This window comes from Sinocyclocheilus rhinocerous, unplaced genomic scaffold, assembly GCF_001515625.1.
Source record: "Sinocyclocheilus rhinocerous isolate Xijiao unplaced genomic scaffold, SAMN03320098_v1.1 scaffold1525, whole genome shotgun sequence".
In the NCBI taxonomy this organism is placed as follows: domain Eukaryota; kingdom Metazoa; phylum Chordata; class Actinopteri; order Cypriniformes; family Cyprinidae; genus Sinocyclocheilus; species Sinocyclocheilus rhinocerous.
Window position 1 is genome coordinate 98,369 of NW_015643575.1, and position 8,257 is coordinate 106,625.

The following is an 8,257-nucleotide window of genomic DNA, read 5'->3' on the forward strand; positions in this document are numbered from 1 at the left end:
CATTTTATTTCAAGCAACAACAGTTTTTATTTTTGTAGTTTTAGTTTTGATTCCTTTAACTATAACTGACATGTTCCACTAATGCTCAACATAAATTAAAAAGTTGAAAAATTACTATAAAGATTATAATGAATGCTTATTGTTCCGTCAGCATGGTTTAAAGTTTAAACAGTATAAAATACCTAGAAGCATTATAGCATTAATAGCGCTAAAATCTAATTGGTTGATAGGCACATTGTCCAGGATGTTGATCCAAAACATGGACCTTTATGGTCTGGCTGTGGTAGTTGATGGGGATGTGCTGCCCCTCAGTGGTCACTCTTCATATGATCATTACAGGACAGTTCAATCAGACTGCTTCTATTTCAAAGAGTTTCCACACAAAAATAATTGGAGAAACTGCCAGCTGTCACGCAGACCTCAAGTGAATGGTGAGAAAAGAAGTTACTTTATCAGTTCAGTAGAATTTCTCTTTTTTTTATATATATCTTGTTACTGAGGTAAGACGCAAATCTGTAACATAGGCCTACATAGATACAGATCATGCATACCAGAAATATGACGTCTGAAAAGACCAAACAAGAAAAGAAAACTGAATAGATGAAAGAAAACCTATTGGACCAGGTGCAGCAACAACAACAACATATATCAGTCCACTGCAATAATATAATAACTGATCTTGATTAGCATCCAACTCGAATTGCACCTGCATTAACCATTGTGGCCTCTTAAGCCTGTCCATGTTCACAGGAATACATTCCTGTTTGTCAAAGGGCATGAGCTAAACTAGACTGGCATTGGCGCCAGGCAAGTCAGATATCCAAAAACTAGAAATACTTGCAATTAGATTTCATTTCAGAAAGTGTTGTTTTTAATCGTACAAATGCAAACTTGGAAGAAATATCAGCTTATACTTCATGACTGTTAAGAGAACTGATCAGAAAAAAAAAAAAAACTTAACATGCATCACACGTGGAAAAAAAAATGCTATCATAAAACTGCAGTGAGTTTTTACATGCTCAGGTTTTCAGACCGATACATATACTGTAGAAATACATAAGTGGAACATGTATCACAAGAGACAATATGAGATTACTTTTTTTAACTGGAGAAAGCAATATAATTAATACAGGACTCATTTGAAGTTAAAAACGACTTAATTATGGATTGGTTTATTACAAACGTGCAGCTTTTCACTTCACAAGATGTTAATTGATGAACTGGAGTCATGTGGATTATTGTGATGTTTTATCAGCTGTTTGGACTCTCATTCTGACGGCACCCATTCACTGCAGAGGATCCACTGGTGAGCAAGTGATGTAATGCTACATTTCTCTAAATCTGTTCTGATGAAGAAAAACCGATTGGCCTGAGGGTGAGTACATTTTTAGCTTTTTTTAATTATTATTATTATTTTTGGGTCAACTATTCCTTCAGTGCAAACGTAGGTCTCTTACAGTTTCCACAAATTTATGTACTCCGATCTAACTCTGAACACAGAAGGAGGTGATTATGACAAAAAAACGTGTTACAGAGAGCCCTTTTTGATCAGGCAGTAATGTAATGCACTCTGACCCTGAAGGAATGTTAAAACACTCTTAACTTGGTAAATGGTAAATTGACACCAGTGGTCATCAAACAAAACTGTAAAGGATGAGAATTTACAAGAACATGGCACCAACACGTTGCACATCGCATCAGTAAAATGGTTCGTTTAGCTTGTTTTTGACTATGGGGGCTTCCGTTCCACCATCTGCAGATAAAAAGACACTATGTTATTTGACAGTTCTCAAATAACACACATTACCTCGAGCTCCTGCACTGTAATCAGAGAGCATTCTGGTCATTGTTTAGGATGTTGGTTGTTTCAAAAAACAATGTTACAGTGTTCTTTATCACACGAAGCTATCTGTTTTCCAGTGTATCAGGCCAGAGTACACACCAAAACATGTTACTGAGTATTTTAGGCAATAATTTGCATGGAATGGGGTTTCTTTCATTGCATGTTAGGAACAAATACTCACACAAAAACATTAATCTTGAATTGTTTACATTCTCTAATTATTAAAGGAATCGTTTGCTCAAAAATAAAAATTACTCACCCTAAGGCCATCCAAGTTGTAGATGAGTTTGTTTCTTCATGGGAACAGATTTGGAGAAATGTAGCATTACATCACTTGCTCACCAATGGATGCTCTGCAGTGAATGGGTGCCGTCAGAATGAGAGTCCAAACAGCTGATAAAAACATCACAATAATCCGAGCCCAGTCTCAAGAAAATGCATACAAATAGTACGCCAAATAAAAACGAAAACTTGTGGTATTGATACACAAAAATGGACTTTGGCGTGCATATAATACACAGTTTTCACGTGCATATGATAAGAAAATTGTTGGCGTGCATATGATCCACAGGTTTCGTGTGCATATGATACGCATCTACCCCACAACCCTAAACCTACCCATCGCGTAGCATATACACACCAAAGTCCATTTTTGCGTATCAATACCACGAGTTTTCGTTTTTATTTGGCGTAACTATTTATACGCACTTTCATGAGATCGGGTTGAATAATCCACAAGCAATCCACATCACGACTCCAATCCATCAATGAATGTCTTGTGAAGTGAAAAGCTGCATATTTGTAAAAAAAATAAATAAAGAAAGAAATCCATAGTTAAGATGTTTCTAACTTCAAACAAGTCCTCTATCCATAATATTGCTTTCCCCAGTGAAAAAATAATATTGTCTGAATCAGGAGAGAAATATGCATAAATCAAAATGTTTTTACAAGCAAAAACAGATCTAAACAAATATGTGGGTGCATTTTGATGTGAGAACAACAGGGGATGGACTTTTTCACTGAAGGAAGTGTTATTATGGATTATTTATGAACTCGTATTTTGGCCAGAAGCGATGGTTTAAAGTTTAAACGTATTAATGATGGAGTGTTTATTACAAACACACAGCTTTTTGCTTCACAGGATACTGATGGACTGGAGTCATGTGTGGATTAATGTGCTAGCTTGTTTACTAATCTAAATTATTTAATACCATTGTGTGCTATGAATATCGTTGGCTTAATGACAAATCGTTGGTGATGCTCCTCATTTGTATAACAGCATTTGCTAAATAAATAAATATTACATAAATATTATAGTTATCACTATTGTTGAGTTTTGCACTCAAAGTGTTGACATCTGTGTGTGCGCCTGACTGACAATTCAAGTTCAAAGACACTCATGCAGCTCATGATCTTATACGGATTAGAAACAGCTCACACAAAAAGAGTTCACCCATGTCTCTGCAAACCAGTGTGTCTGTTTGCCTACATTTCATTCAGTGTTCCATGGAAGGAAGTTGATTGTGTTTGTTCTATGGGTTTGTTTCATATTACATATTTCCTTTTATTTAATCCCTCTGGGGACGTGAATGTCGAGTTTAAAGTCGATGTAAAAATTTAAAGTTAAAAGTACTTTCCTCACAGGTCCCAGACAGAAATTATATATCTGCCACCTAATGAGTTTGTGTCTTTTCAGCTCTTGCCTGTTTTACTAGTTAATGGGAGCAACTTGTAAAGCCACTTGCATGACTAGAATGCCTTTTAGCTATTATTTTAACAGGCAATTAACTGCACAGGAATGTGATTTTAAAACCTATGAGCTTAAAACCCAAATACTAAAACACCCAATGTCTAACATTCAAATCTGAGTCTTACTGAAATGAACAGGGAATATTTTGTTACACGATACAGGACAATCTATCTATAAGAATAATTGAACAAATAGAATTGATCCAAAAACTAGTGAGACAGCATTTACCTATTACACTAAAGCTAAAGAGATGAACCTTTCTGTAATATTTCACCTCAAAATCAAAGAAAAGTATACTTAAATTATTATGCTTAATGAAAGAAAACTAAATAACTTTAGGACTGTTAGGGTTTCTTTTTGCATTATTATTCATTTCATGAAAATTATGCACACCATGCAAAATCAAAACATTATCAAAATTAAAATTGAAACTTATCCTGATCATGATAAAAACTTATCAAGTGAAATAGTACAACATTTATTGTGCTAATGAGAAAGAGAATTATAACTGAAAATATTACAGATGAGAAACATTGGGGCATTCACTACTAATAAAATAATTATTAATGTAGCTCAAACATTAGAGCATGGCACTAGTAATGCTAAAGTTATAGGTTACATTCATAAATAAAATGTTTACCTTGAACATTAAACAAAAGTGTCTGCCAAATGCATAAATGTAACTCTAAATAACTGTAAAAAGAAGCTAATCTTTAGTTTAGAGACTGATGAAAAATACTTAAAAATATATATTAAATTTTCTATTTTTTTAACACACACACACACACACACACACACACGTGCGCGCACACACACACACTTCCAGGGAATCAAACTGATGGACAATACTTTTGCTCCTCAACTAGTGGGACCAGTTTCACCCTCAGATTAAATGAAAAAGATGGAGTTGAGGAATGTTAGTTAATGGAGGTGGAGGCGGAGGAGGAGATAACGGCAACAGTATATATACACATCATCTGTGTGCAGAGCTTTAAACTACCAGCTGAAGCCTGAGTGGGTGAACAACATCCTTACAGCTCAAAGAGAAGGTAAAATGAAATGAAGCGCCACATTTAGATTATAAAATGAAACTGTTTGCTATAATGTGAATATTAATAATAATAATAATTATCTTTGTTCTTTACAGTTTACTTTGGAAGCAATGGCAGGTGGGTTCTATGTACTTACCCATGTGAAATATGCATTTCTGTATTAATTGTAAGCAGGAATTTTAATATTGCATGTTTTCCAAATGCTGATTTAATGCCAAAACAAAAGTAAAGTGACTTGATAAATCTATACTCTGGATAGATCTTCATTCAGTCATCTTAGTGTTTAAAAGACACTTAATATTCAGTAATATTATCAGATTGACTACACTGACACTATTGGATGACAACAGAACTTGAAACGGAGCTATGACACTATTGTCTTTTGTAGAGCTGCTTTATATACCTGAATTTAATTTGATTCATAATTGATGAACTCTGCAACATCAACACTGTTTTGAATAAATTTAATTGAATCAGTGCCGAACCGAATAACACTATTGCCTTCTGTAGAGCTGCTTTTCGCTGAATTAGGCTAGTTTTATAATTTAGTGAACTTTGCATTATTTGTGAACTAAACTGAATCAACGCTGAACTGACTTGAGCTGAATATTGACCCTATTAGCTTCCTTAGAGCTGCTTTATAGAGTTAAACTGAGTTTGCTTAATATCTAAAGAACTTCGCAACATTGACAGTTATTAAACTAAAAGGAATCAAAATTGAACAGAACTTTTACAGCTGAAATTGTGTGTACTTCTTTCATAATTGAACTTTGCAACACTTTTCTTTTGTATCACTGTGAAGCTGCTGATACAATCTGTATTGTATAAAGCGCTATAAGTGTGACTTGATTTGACCTTCTGTAAATTTACTGAAAAGTTTTGAAACTTTGATTTGTTTTCTAGTTTTAGTCTATGAATAAAGGGCTGGTGTTCGTATGCTTCTCCACAGATGAAAGCTTTAAACAGGAGTTCCTGGGGGCCCATAACCAGTACAGGAAGCAGCATCAAGCCCCAGAGCTGACGTACAGTGACTAGCTGTGCAGTGCTGCTCAAGAGTGGGCGGATCATATGCTGAGCAACAAAGCACTGGCCCACAGTGACACGGATAATGGGGAGAATGTGTTTTATTCCTATAACTCTGGCAAAAACACACCCACAGGTAAAATCTGCAGCTTAATAATTACGTACAGTGTCTGCAAATTGATTAAGAGTGACAAGGTATAGACTCAGTGGGCTTCAGTCACAAAAAAAAAAAAAATTGCGTGGATTTTTTTTAATACTTGTACGCACAAAAATAATAATAAATAAATAAAATCGCACCTAATTCACAACACGTTCTTATACACATAGTAATTTGTTCATAACCTTCTTCTAAATGTGGGAGAAATTGGGGTATTCTAAATAAGTGGGCGTTTGCCCAAGGCTAGTCATTTGCATAAAACACACCCAAACCAGCTCCATATAAAGGCTTTCCGCACAGCCTTTCGTCATTTATGATGCTTTTTATGATTTTCAGATGCGCTGTATCCTCGAGCACTGTATCTACACAAAGGTTATTTTGGAAAGATTTAAAAATGTATATTAATAATAAAAAAAACTGATGTGCGATAGAGATTTGTGTATTTGATGTGATTTTTTTATTTTATTTTTTTATTTTCAGAATGATATTTTGATAAGTAAAGAACATTATTCATTTATTTATTTTACTATGAAGTATCATATAGATAAAAAGTGGGCTCTTTGCTTTAGCATACAAATACTTTGGCAACTAATAAATAATAATAATAATAATAATAATAATAGAGATCCTCGAGCAATGCCAACTGTGCCATCTACAAAACTGGTTCAAACACAGATTACAAAGCTCTCATTAGCAGATAGCCTAATTACGCATATCTGTCTTGTCATACATAGAAACATCTCAGATCGAGCTATAATGCAGCCTTTCTTACTCTTTCACTGTATATGAAATATATTTATGTATATAAATTATTCTTAACACGACTATAAAGTCACCAAGAGTATGTGATTTTGCGTAGGTGGTGTTTTAGTTGTTCCTACATTTTCCGGTAAATTAAAAATTTTTGTACGAAAGTTATTAGTGAATCATGATTCGTTTGTACACAGATTTTATGCACAAATTACTGTCATAGTGATTAAGACACAGTAAACTGAGATCTTATTATAGTCATAAAAATGTGATATTTACATGAATTTACAAAAAGTTTTTTTTATATAAAAGTACAATTGTGGATGCAGCACTGAGCGCATCACACTGAAAATATTTGTTGTTTTGTATATTTTAGGGAAGGAGGCTGTAGACAGTTGGTACAGTGAGATCAAGGATTACAACTTTAACACACCAGGACATCAGCCCAAAACAGGTAATAATAATTTGGGGAATAAATTGTTTAATTTGAATATATGACATTACAATGATGTTATAAATTTACATTTCTTATTATTGGCTTACTTTAATTCTATCTAGTTTTATATACAAATATATATTTTATATATTTGCAGGGCATTTCACTCAGGTTGTGTGGAAATCATCCACAGAGCTCGGAGTAGGTCTGGCTACTGATGGAAACACAGTTTATGTCGTTGGTCAGTACAAACCTGCTGGAAATATAACCAACGCTGGTTACTATGAGCAAAATGTTCTACCTAAAACTGAATAATGATTGTTTTCTTTCCTTATTGGAATTGTCTATTGCTAAATGTAAACACTTATGAGTTAGCAGATGCTTTTAATTCAAAGTGACTTACACCACCATAACCAGTTTAAAATGTAATACACTGTGATCAAATCCTGTGTGTGTTAATAAAGGAATGGATCTTTGCATCATAAGCAAATGTGCAGCATTTATTTATACAAAATTGACATTATGACTGAACATTATGAACACAAAACTGCCAAACAAATACCAAAAAGTAGTATCAACCCCTCCTGTGCATGTGAATCGTAAGAGACAGATTTCTAAGGTGATTATTATTGATTATAATTAACAATTTACTATATGCCTTCTGTTGTCCGACTGATAGTTTATGCATTTATTTAAGCCAGTAAAAGGTCTTTTGGTGAATTTGTAAAATTCTCCACCTTCAGGTTGTGAAATCTATATTAGCAATAACACTTACAGACAAACACGTACTGGACTGAATCAACTTAGGTTTACTCGAATATCCAGATGTCTTTTTTTTTTTTTTTGAACAATCATGTTCCATTGTGACTGGGAGTATCAAATATGATCATCAGGCTTTTGAAGAATGTTTATTTGTACATCTCTCAGTCATCATTGTACTGTATTGCATTGAGGGTTTGAAATTAAAGGGGTCATATGCGATTTAAATTTTTCCTTTCTCTTTGGAGTGTTACAAGCTCTTGGTGCATAAAGAAGATCTGTAAAGTTGCAAAGACTAAAGTCTCAAATCCAAAGAGATATTCTTTATAAAAGTTAAGAGTCAGCCACGCCTACCTAAAACGCCTCGTTCTAACACACCCCCACATACCTACGTCACTATCTGGGAAGATTTGCATAACACCGCCCAAATGTTCACGCAAAGAAAGAAGGCATAACTTTTATTCTCGCTGTAGTAATGTTGTTGCCA

At 34.1% G+C, this 8,257-nt stretch overlaps 1 pseudogene; it reads left to right on the top strand.

The window, feature by feature from the left end:
* Window positions 1-244: 244 nt before the first annotated feature.
* LOC107757414 (Golgi-associated plant pathogenesis-related protein 1-like) lies at window positions 245-7,326 on the top strand (annotated as a pseudogene).
* The last annotated feature ends 931 nt before the right edge of the window (window positions 7,327-8,257 follow it).